The sequence below is a fragment of the Astatotilapia calliptera genome, chromosome 23, assembly GCF_900246225.1.
Source record: "Astatotilapia calliptera chromosome 23, fAstCal1.2, whole genome shotgun sequence".
NCBI classification, from domain to species: Eukaryota; Metazoa; Chordata; class Actinopteri; order Cichliformes; family Cichlidae; genus Astatotilapia; species Astatotilapia calliptera.
Window position 1 is genome coordinate 13,598,870 of NC_039323.1, and position 12,968 is coordinate 13,611,837.

Sequence of the window (12,968 nt, forward strand, 5' to 3'; positions counted from 1 at the left end):
AACATCAAGTCACTTGAATTGAAATGAACCTGCAGTCCTATCACTCCTTTCTGACTATACGCAATCATCCATTGAAACTGATATAGATCAATCATATCAAGCTAAATAAAGTCAAACACATTTGTTTCTTTTAAAACGACTTATTTTGCCTTCAGCTAAGCTCACACAATTCTCAGACTGAAGTATAATATGACAGATAGCCTGTGTTAATGTTACTGCTGTTAGAAATAGCTCTTTAGCTTGACCAACCTTATACAAATCACACCAGCTTAATCAGTCTTTTGGTATTTGCTGCCACCAGTAGAAATGAGGGAGTATTAGCACTGCAGTTCAGCATGTTTTGTTTTAGTTTTGTTGCTAAAGTGCTGCTGGTCCTGAACCTCAGCTCGGCCTGTGTTAGCCAAACAGCTGCTTGGTGCTTCATTGTTAGTTTAGCATTGACATGAGATTCAGTTGGCCTCAGACTAGACTTGGCAGCTTTCAGACTGCAACTCTTTTCATAACTTAAAGCTGGAGAGTTCATCAACAGCTAGCAGAGCCAGGCAGAGAAGTTTTTTTCCCCTTTGAGTAGCAGTGAGGTGCACTCCTTTCACTTTTGTGTAGCATGAACAGAAACATGCCTGTAACACGCCAGTAAATGTAGCTGCCTGTGCTGTCCCATGCCTTCCTGCCTATGCTTAAATAGCACAAGAAAGCTTGTTAGAAAGGATCCACCATTTACACAGCAACGTTTAGCAAAACCATTGCTACTCAGTGTTTCACATTCGATCCCCTGAATATGGAAACTCTAAGTACATAAGATTAATGATAGAGCTGTGTGCTAACAAATACTTATTTCTGGAAATTAGCATTCTGATGCAACTTTTCAAAATGAATTAAACCTTTAATAGTTCAATAACGGCAAATGATGAAATATGACTAATGGCAGAGCCAAGAAGAGTTGTTTGGCTGGCAGCAAGGTTGACTTTCAGGGTTTTATTCCTCCTACTGTTTCCGTCTTAGCTACTAATTTCCTACTGTTCACATGGTTGCTTGGTATTGCATACATCGTTGCCTCAGTATTTAAGAATGCAAAGCTCACAGCAGTTAAAGAGGAGCAAACGCATTCTCAAATCAAGTCACAATCTCTCAGAGATTCTCTATGCCCACACTTTGAAAACAATACGGTACATGAAAACAGAACAATTCAACCCCTCAGAAAAACAGTACTAAACACTCAGCTGAATAATTATGCTCTTAACTGTTCATCTATCATTTTTGTGTGGTCAACCACAAAAGGGTCAATAAAATAGCACTAAAAATGTTGAATTACAATAAAACCATTCACACTGATTTATCAGCACATTTTAGTTTATTGAGCTCTAGAAAGACTTGACTTCATGCTGTTGGAACATTTAGATATTTTTCATTGACAAAACAATTAATAAATGTAATTAACTGTTAAACTTTGTTTTCTTTGGCATTTTTTTATAGATTCAAGTGGGGAGGCTCTAATGGGGATCCCAAGTGACAAAATCAACATGATGTTGTACTCAATACGACTGAACAACAAGCAACCAAGTAGCCTAAAAGCTCATCATCAGAATGTTTACGGGGGTCACAGGCTAAGAGGGACTACGTCTTCTGTAAAACCAGACGTCTTTTTGGAATTTACCTCTGCTGGCAAATGTAGACTGACTAAAATATGTATATAGACTTTGTGATTTCACTCACTGGTTAGCCAGTGTCCCCAGCCTTGATCCGAGCATTTGCATTATCGTGTTCGGGGTGGATTTAACTGTCATACCGAGGGAGATTGCAGGATAGTAAGCTTACAACCCTACCATTCCCTGCTTTATTGTCTCTTGATTGCAAAAGGAACCAAAACTTACAAAATAAGACTCTTGCAGCTAAGGCCATAAATGAATTTGAAAGGCCAAGTCTTTGTGTAAATGTCTGTAAAACTGGACTTTTGTAACCACAGAAGTCGCTTCCAGTCCAGACCTATTAGCATGCCTGTAAACTGAATCTTGTTCTTCTAGTCTTTTTTTAGTAATAGAGTTTTGTCACTGACATTGCAGCTGGTTAGAAAAGTCAACAAACCACTGACATTGTATTTCTGCATTGTACATACTGGATCTTGTTTTGCAGTCTTTTATGTGTCATATCTTGTATAATGAGTTGCGAGAGAGGTTTGGGATTCGAGGCCACTGTTTAGTGTTTACCTTTACATAGTCATGCTTTTGGTTTCTGGTGGTTTGGGATTTTTTTAAAATTAGAAATCAATACATACAGTTTTTAAATCTGTTTACTGTATGTCCAGATTATTATACAGACCAGTTTAGTGTTTGAAGATAACGCACAGACAAAACAATTCAAGGTTGTTGTGGAATTCCAGCATCAGGCACGAAGCAGATAAAATTCTTGAGATCTGTAAAGTATCACTTCCAGCTGTTGTTAAAATCATCACAGCTGTCTTCAGTTAAAACACTGTATTGTCTGATGCAAAGGTGGCTATAATAGAGGCCTGTGATTGTAGCCACAATACAGATGGCATCTTCCTGTTATCTTCCATAAAATCCTAACAGGACAACGAAGGTGAGGTTTCAGGCTCGAGAAGAATGCCGGGATTACATGTTTCAATGTTTTTGAAGACGAATCGCCATCCTTTATGTCCCACTGTAATATTTAATTACGGTAAATGTTTGTGTGTCTTGCAGCTGGTGGTAGAGGTACACAAACCTAATCAGTGCTAAAGCTGCAGATGTTATTATTCATGTGGGAAGCAGTGAATTGTTTTTCCGTCTACATACCGGAAAGGCATGTTTATGTGTTTGGAATTTTGCAAGGACAAACCAAAGTGAAAATAAGGCTAATTTCTCAATGTGTGCTATCTAATTAAAAGCTAATTATTTGAAATAGACTTTATAATGGCTAGTCTTGACCTTTTCATGAAACAGTAATAGGAGAGGCATACGCATGCAGCATCTGGATGTTTTAGAATAATCTCTGAAATACTCTAAAACAGTTTGTCCTTAACCACGCCAGATACAGAGGTGCTATCTCACTGCTTTTGTTTCCTTAGTTTTACTGTATTGCAGGGTTCACTGGAAGAGGTCACAGCTTTGTATCAGCATTGTGGGAGTAGAAAAAAAACAACATTTTTTTTTTAAGATAAACCATTCTTTTCTTCTCGGTGCTGAAAAAAATAGCTCTGCGCTCACACATCTTGTGCAGCATAAAAAAAAAGCCACATTCTCTCATATTGGCCTGTCTGGGATGGAAGAATGCTGCTTTGCTTGAGGTAAGGAGAAGCAATGGCCATTTAATTAACCTTTCCTGCCTCAGTCTGCTCACAACAATTTTGCCTGTGACTCCCTTTAATAGTTTAATGACCTTGCTGTCAGTAAGACTGAGAAGGACTGAGTCAAGGTATGATTTAATTAAAAGAGTCCATATGTTTAAGACTGTACCCACGGAGATGCAGAAACATTGGGGTTCGTGGTAGTGACAGAAGTGACCTCACTATTGAGTTTCAAAATGACAGCGTGCAGCGCAGTGTAAATAATTAGACGGGAAATGCGAAAGAGAAAAACACCCTTTGAATAAGTCGTCTGTTTGTTTGTCACTAGCCTTAGGTAGTTTTTGTAATCAATGTCCAGTAATGCTGACTTTATCCACAATATGGTGCTAGTGTCCCTTTCAGAAAAGACATTGCTTCCATATGCAAAGTAGTTGCCTTGAAGAATATATATGCAGTAGCCAAAGCTTTATTATTGCGGTGTGGGTTTGGAGAAGGTTAAATGTTCCCATTACTGCTTTTCATCGGTAGGTCTAGATAACTGTAGATGCAAAGGTTTTACATTTAAATAGCTTTGTTTCTGATTACACTGAAATGATTTAGGAATTTTCACAAGGTTTTGACAATGCTACATCTTCCTCAAGAAAACTGACCCATTTACTGCAGTTCATATTTGCTTATAATATCCAAATACCTGCTATGTTTATCATTCTCATTATTAAAATCCTGCTGCCTAGTGTTCCACTGATTTTCCACGTACTGCTGGTACGTCATGTCTAACAACCAGTTGTGTCCTGATTTCATCCTGCTGTTGGTACCCAGACTAATTTTGCATTAGTCATTTTTGTAGTTTGAGACACTGGGTGGATAGGCTGAACCTCAGGTCTACTAATAGTGTTGTCTACTTACATTGCACGGAGATGGAACATTATGTATGTCAAATAGTGGTTTTGGGCTTTTGGAGAATAAGTTTAGGTTGCAGGTCTATATAATGTTTCATGTCAGGTGGAACCACAAAGTACTTTAATAAGCGTTAGCTACCATAGACCTAGCAGTCACCAAACTATGTAGACAATGTAAAAATTAAGTCTGTAGAGCTCAGCCATAAGCACCCATTTTTTTTAAGGGTTTTGGTGCATTTCTCATTCATTTTCGTCACTAACGTTTTAGAAAGTCTAATAATGAACTACTAATCCCACAATGCACTGTAAATCCCCAAAATTCCACAGTAAAGAACCTTAAATTGAATCAGTTTCATTCAACTTATAATAATAATATAATTTGTCATTTTTGTGGTGTGTGTGTTTAGTAAAGTATAGCCTGGTTATCAATATGACACAGTGGTTCATTTTAGACTGTGAACACTGCAGTTTTGGACGTTTGGCACTTGCAAAGAGCCCACATGTTTGTGGGTTGAAAAAGTGGCCACCGATCAGAGATATTGCTATTAGTTTAGGATTGTGGATACAAGAGTTTGCTTCCTTGGTATTGTTGGTAAAATATGTTTTTGTTAAAACATGCTTGATTTTATTCAGACTTGTGGTTTCTACAGGAACACATACAATTGTTTCACAATGTTGTAACCTTTAGTGAAACTACTTTGAATGGGTTCAGTGTTATGGCTCTTAATCCTAATCCTAATGGAGAATATGAGTGGAATTTTTTATTTCAGGAACATCAACACTCAATTTTCAGGCTTTTTTAAGGTCCTGCTATGGGCCATTGACATATAAACATGGGTGTAGCCACCTTGCTGCCATCCATTGGTTTTGCAATCTGCATTTTGAACCTGTAACATTAACATTACTTTTTTAAAAACTAGTTACCTTTTATGGGTGCCAGGGTAGATAAAAGCTAAATTGTCGGCTAACTCTAGCAAGCTTGGTTGGCAAGTTGCATTCATAAACTGTATGTGTGCAAATCACAGACACACATAATAGAATGTTACTCACCAAAACTGAAGGATAAACTTCTGGGATGGACAGTATAACAAGCCTTAATAGCCATAATATTAATCAGTCAGAACACTGATCAAATGATAAAATACAACAGACATAAACAAGAGCTTTCATAGTTAACCCCACCCCCCCTAAAATCTAAGACTAAGACTTTGAGTTGTTCGAGCAAAAGTATAAAATATATTTGCTTGCAGTTCTGTTCAACTTGCTTCTAGGCATACACCTCATTGTGAAGCAATTTAGAGAGAAAAGGAGAGGCTGAAAGAGGATTGCAAGAAAATAAAGAACAACAGGAGGTGATGTTTCTTAGCAATTGCAGGATATCGCTTCATAATAGCTGTTAGCAGTGCTAATGCTAACTAAGATTTCATCAGGACATCAGGGTGAAGGAGGCTGGAGTTTCATCTTGTTTCAAGAATTTTCATGAATGCAGGGCTGTTGGAATACATGGCAGGGGGCTTTAGCCAGGTGGTAACTCTATAATTGCTATGACCACTTACTAACACATAATAACATGGTCTTTTATTTTCTGGTAAGTACCGGTTCTCCCACTGTGGAGCCAAAATGGCCACTCTGCTGTAATCATTGTTTAGTCATTTAATGTAATAGCAACACACTGGGAAGGCAATAATTTCCTTGCTCACACATAAAAAGTTGCAGCAGAGATCTTAAAAGTTCATGTTTGGAGACAATGACTTTAGCTTCTTACGTTTTCTATTTCGTGGTTCAAACGGGACACTGGCTCTCTATCCCCCCTCGCAGCAGACTCTGCCTGCTCAGAGAATGATGGAAGACTGCCATGGTCACCTGTGACAGCTCAGCTGACTGTCATACACAGTACCGGTCCACTGATGAGAGTGAAATTACTTCATAATAGTAGGGGTGTTCCTGGGTTTATATAACGATATGATAATCCTCTTTTCACACAATGATGATAATGATCATTATTATGGCAGGGGAGTAGGGGGCGAGGAAACCGCTTGGAATGGAGACTTTGCTGCATAATCCTCCTGCCTTGAAAGGTTAAATACGGATTTGAATATTATGATCCCCCACTCTGAAAATGATAGTACCGTATTTGAAGCAAATGTGCTCATTGTGCACTTTACCTTGTGGAGCAGCATGAGTGGCACACTCCACCAAAGAAGACATGCTTGCAGTGCTGTATTTGCACAAATGCTAGTGGGAAAAGAGCATTATGAAGAATAACTGACTGGAGAAATCCACTGTTAGAGGCATTGTTGTCATACTTAAGTTTAATTGGGGCTGTAGTAGCCTAAAGGTTTGCAAGACAGACTTTGGACCAGAATCACCAGAGCAGAAAAATATGCTTTCAGAAGTAAATGTGCGATTCTTTCTGCTCCTTTAATGTTGCCCTACAGTATCACCCTGCTTTCTAACTTAGCTACAGCTGTTGTAGTTCAGTAGTTTTGTGGCCATCATGATAACGGTTTATTGAGCTGCTTCCAGGTGCTAATGTACAGTATGATGGGGACATCAAAGATTTTAAAGGAAGAGTATTTTCATTCTAGCCAAGTGTAGCTGCTCAGTTTGTGGTTAGCAGTGTAGAAAGGACATACTTCCTATATAAAATCACTCTTTGTGCAGGGGGTATGAAGTATAGATAATTTAGTTGGGAGTCTTTAACTCACGGTGATGAATTGGTGGCGTGTGGAGGCTATACTCCGCCTTTCGCCCTATGACACCATGAATATGGTCAAGCCATTAAGAAAACAGCTGTATGGGTTTTTTAAGCCATTCCTTTTTAAACCAGTTCTCATATGTCATATTTTCATCACAGTATGATAAATCTAATGATAAGGAACACAGCTGTTTATTGCTTTAGCGGTTAGCAAACTCCAGATTTAACATGAGAAATCTTGAAAGACTCAGTGCAGGTTAGTGTGGGCATCTCATATTCAGTACTTAAAAAAAAAGCTGGTTAAAATGGATCTTTGCTTATTTGTCTGATGACACCTAACAGTAACAGATTGTGGCAGATCAAGAGTGATGTCGCAGTGCACTAAAGTATACGTAAATATAACCACAGACAAGTAAACAGATTAAGCTGCTAGTTTAAGGAAGTATGCAATGATTGTGATCTTTTGATTTTTCAATGCTTTAAAAATGTTGCTAAAAAGTTGCCACTAACTTTCCTTTTTTCTAGAATTCTAATTCCACTGTGTAATATTGTGCTACCTAGCATAATCATTTACTCTGCATGGTGTAAATGCCTTTCTTTGCTTAAATTTAGTTATAACTCGATAATTAGGCCTGCTGGAGTTTAGTATATCAAACAGCTTCTATTCAAGACTGTGTGCTGACTGCAGCTCTGTTCATGAAAATGAGTCACTCATGTTTGTATAAAGACCTTGCTCACATAGTCTTTCTATTCAAACATTCTGATTACTGATGATAATCAATAACTGGGATTGGGCATTTTTAAATATGTGACTCACCACTCAAGGATTTTATAATTGTGTAGAGACCTTGAATATTATCAGCGTATTATTAACTGACTGGATTTCCTTTGACTATATATGTACATGATTTGGTTCTTGGATTCTTTTGTCTTTTGGTTACATGCACCTGGGGTCCACAAATTTTAGCGAGCTTGTGGGGTTGGTTTACATCCATGAATAGATGAATATGGAGTATTAGAAGTTTTTAAGGTACACTTACTGTTGTTCTAGCAACTCTGCATGCAAACATGCTGCTGTCATTGGCAGCAGTCGACAAAATTGCCAAGACTTGCCACAGAGCATTTGCCAGAGAAATGTCTTTATGTTGCCAAATAAATATTGCTTTTTAAGGCACATAATGCAGAATAGACTGTTTGCTTGATCTGTAGCAAATGTAGCAGAGTAGCATTGCAGCTGAGCACAGAGGTGATAAATTATCCGTTCACTTTGAGTAACAAGTTTGTCAAAGATATTCCTGGAAAGGTAATAAATGTTAACCTCGTCATTTTCCCATCTCAACATAACTAATGTACTGTGTGTACACACATATATATATATATATATATATATATAACACCCAGCACGCCCCTGCGGGCGGTTTATCCTTCAAGCTCGGGTCCTCTACCAGAGGCCTGGGATATACACACATATATATATACACACATATATATATATACACACATATATATATATATATATATATATATATACATATATATATATATACATATATATATGTGTGTGTGTATATATATATACACATATATATATATACACACACACATATATATATATATATATATATATATATATATATATATATATATATATGTGTGTATATATATATATATATATATATATATATATGTGTGTATATGTGTGTGTATATATATATATATATATATATATGTGTGTATATGTGTGTATATATATATATATATATATATATGTGTGTATATATATATATGTGTGTATATATATATATGTGTGTACACATATATATGTACACATACATATATGTACACATATATATATGTGTATATATATAAATAAAAAAAATCCAGTGTGGTTGAACTGCAGTGCATTTCAGTCAGCATTGAAGGAAGCGGCCCTGTCTTTAAAGGATGTAGTCAAGTGCCAGGCTAAACTTTGTTCATGAAAGAGAACTATAAATGTAAGTATTGATTGTTGATGACCACTGAATGTGAGAAGTTCTTGACTGACAAACTTGTTGAACATGCAGACATTTTTCCAAAGTACCTCTGGTCGCTCACTTGACGAAAAATTGAATGAACTTTGGGTCAACTATTTTTATGTGTGAATGAAGTGTTTTTGCGCCATCTTTTCAATCACAACATCACACACCTATTGCATTATGTGCTGAACAATTGTATCTGCACAATTTAAAGCTGAAGCGTTTGATTAAAGCAGCTGCTGGCTCTCAACCCCATTTTTTAAAAAATTCACTGTAATTAAGGAAGAAGAAGAAAAGCTTTTGTGCGGTTGAAACTGCCACATAGTGATGTGAGCGATTCATTCAAAAGGAAGGTTAGGCACCACTTCAGAGTAAAAAATTGCGAACTGCTTAGTACGTGCAACAGTGAGGCATCTAGGAGTAAAAGTGAGCACAGCAGGCTTCTATGTGGGAGATAAACAATGTGTTTCATGCTTAGACCTCTCCTTCTGGCAGCATCCCTTGATAGTAATCCTGACATTCGGACTTCACACATCTCTCTGACTGAATATCCAGCCTAAATTCTGGTGGTTGTTCCCATTTAATAAATAGACCATGTGACATGTACACAGCAAACTGGATAATCCACAACACATAGTGTAGTTGATCAACTTGCTTGATAATTTAAATCGCCACTATAATATATGATATACCATAACCAATTGTTAGGGATTACATGGGGAACAAGTAATATCTTAAGTGGACGTCTAACAAATACAACACAATACAGATGTACTGTTTGTTTTGGGAAACAAAGCATCAACTGATTATGTGTGCACTATGCGGCTCCCATGAGACATGATACTGAAGAACATCACCGGTGTCAACCATCAGCCTCTTTATTAATGCTAGAAGACACACTGTGCTGATGTTGAGCAGTATTATGTGTCGTGGTACTAATAGTTGTTAGAATTATGTGTTTTTCCTTGAATAAATCATAGTAGGTAATCATAGTATGCCTCATCCTCAGTCTTTTTGTTATTTTTGTATTCTGTGTTTTCTTGCTATTCTTTATATATGTTTCTTTGTGCTCAGATTTAGTCTAGACTCCCCAATGACTCCCTGGTGTGGCCTTGTATCTTGTGACAATACTTTGTAGACTTAGTCTCAATGTTAGGTTTTTCTCTCTTACATTACTTCCAGTTTCATTTTGATACTCTCTCTTGTCTCCTGTGTTTAGTTTTACTTTCCTTGTCTGATTCTCCTTAATTCTCCTTAATTTCAACTGTGTCTTGTTATCGAAACAAGAATCCTGGGGTTTCCAGCTCCCCCAGTAATCTCACATCTCTCTCACTATCTCTCTATATATGTATTAGCACAAGAATGACTGTGATGCCAGCCCATCAAAAAAATCCATTATTAGAGCACAAACCAGGTTTAATGATTGATGGAATAGAAAAAGCTAGAATTAGCGCAGCAATAAGGTGTTCGAATAATTATTCATAGTTAGAACCTGCAGCAATTATTGATGATTGAAAATGTGTTTTCAATCATCCAGTTTCCTCAATAACATTGGGGTTAGCTGCTGAAACAGACAGCTTCAGAGTAATTCTTTGCTCATTTTCTACATTTATTATAATATTTCTGTACTTTGCAAATTGTTTTCTAAATCTTCCTTTTCTTGAGAGCCATTGTAATTTAATGAACCAATAATTATTTTTAGGGCTTTATGCTAAATCACAACTTGATATCAGATTTTAATTATGTAATCTTGTGACTAAATTATCTTTCTTTAAGGCAAAAAAAAAAATCCCTAAACTGTGCAACTTAAAGTATATTCTGCCTGCAGAATATTTAGTGTCTGCAGAGCTCTGGCTACAGTAGCCTGTCTGCATATATGTGTGCCTGTGTCACTCTGTGCTTGCTGTACACGTGTATAATGTGAGACTAGTATGTGCAATACAGTGGGAGAGAGTGCAGTAGAAGCTGTGCAGTTTGTGCCAAATTTCAAACATGATTTACATTCTCAATGTAATGTATTAAAACGTTGACAGGGCAAAAGGGATTCACAAGATGCTGCATTAGAAACTCAATTTCTGTGATGAATTGCCTGAAGCCACTGAATTACAAACTGCTCCCTACCACCTTCCTCGACTCACCCCCTCCCATGGCTCAGAAGTTTTTTTTTGTGCGTGTCAAAATCTTCTTAAACCTCTCTCTTAATCTGATCTGCTGAATGTGAGAGGGTGAAAGGATTTTCAGACTAAAAAGCATTCATTTTTCGTTTTGTTGTGCATTGCCTTTTCCAAGTGCTGGGTCAGTAATATTCAAAATTTGCTGCTTGGCTCTTCCGTCTCCCCGGCAGCAATCTGCTTGTCTCGGGCTTATGGACGTCCTTTCCATACCTGCATTTTTTTGTCATTATCTGTGACTGGTGAAAAGCTGCCACTAGACTAAACTAAGTGTAAGCATTATTAACTAAGTCGTTTATGTTGGTGATGACAAATATTTGTATGGGTTTTAGTACCATATAATATACAGCGATGATATACCATTTACATATATCCTTTATAGACAGGGTGACTCTGAAAAGCTAAATAAAAAGTAACACCCTTGAAAGAAACATTAATTAAAAGGTAAAACAGTCATTATAGGGCTTTATACGATGATAAATAACATCATTATCATCAACATCACTAACATCATCAATAGCAACATTACACACTAGTTCTTTAAGATTAGCATGCTTTATTATGCATTTATTAGGCGATAACTATGCCCCTTTTGACAGTTAACTATGCTTTCTGCAGCTACTAGTTCTCAATAGAGAACAATAACATACTGTGATTTATAAATATATTAGGCTAGACAATTTGCAGAGCCTAAACACCGCCTATGGAAAACCGCAGGAAAACAGTTGCTAACAGAAACACACAACATATAAAACTAATGTGTTAAAAATAGGGCAGCTATTAAGGCTGTTTTACTAAATATATGTGTGTTATTGCTAATAAACACATGATATGATCCTGAAGGGTAATACACCAAACACGGCTGCATCGTGTTCGGCTCTGCTGTGGTCGCTAAAGCTAACTGTTAGCTAATGAGTTGCTGGACATGTCCATGGTGCTTCTTCTTTTTGCTCTGGGTTATTCTTGATAAAAATCTTCAAAATAAAAGTCTGAAGTTAGACTAAAACTGCTGTGCATTACACACTCACAGTGTGATTTGAAGCTCTGGAGATGATGGAGCGAAACCTTGTCTTATGTCACATCCAAGGTAAATGAAGTTGCATAAAAATCATTTCATTGGGTGTTTGCTTTGACTGAACCAAAGGAAATGTGATAACTGTTATTTTTGTATTTGAACCCAAATTTTGTTGCAATGTTTCAATTCAATTCAATTTTCAATTCAATTCAATTTTATTTATATAGCGCCAAATCACAACAAAAGTCGCCTCAAGGCGCTTCATAGATACAGAGAAAAACCCAACAATCATATGACCCCCTATGAGCAAGCACTTTGGCGACAGTGGGAAGGAAAAACTCCCTTTTAACAGGAAGAAACCTCCGGCAGAACCAGGCTCAGGGAGGGGCGGCCATCTGCTGCGACCGGTTGGGGTGAGAGAAGGAAGACAGGATAAAGACATGCTGTGGAAGAGAGACAGAGGTTAATAACAGATATGATTCAATGCAGAGAGGTCTGTTAATACATAGTGAGTGAGAAAGGTGACTGGAAAGGAAAAACTCAATGCATCATGGGAATCCCCCGGCAGCCTACATCTATTGCAGCATAACAAAGGGAGGATTCAGGGTCACCTGGTCCAGCCCTAACTATATGCTTTAGAAAAAAGGAAAGTTTTAAGCCTAATCTTAAAAGTAGAGATAGTGTCTGTCTCCCGAATCCAAACTGGAAGCTGGTTCCACAGAAGAGGGGCCTGAAAACTGAAGGCTCTCCCTCCCATTCTACTTTTAAATACTCTAGGAACAACAAGTAGGCCTGCAGAGCGAGAGCGGAGCGCTCTAATAGGGTGATATGGTACTACAAGGTCATTAAGATAAGATGGGGCCTGATTATTTAAGACCTTGTATGTG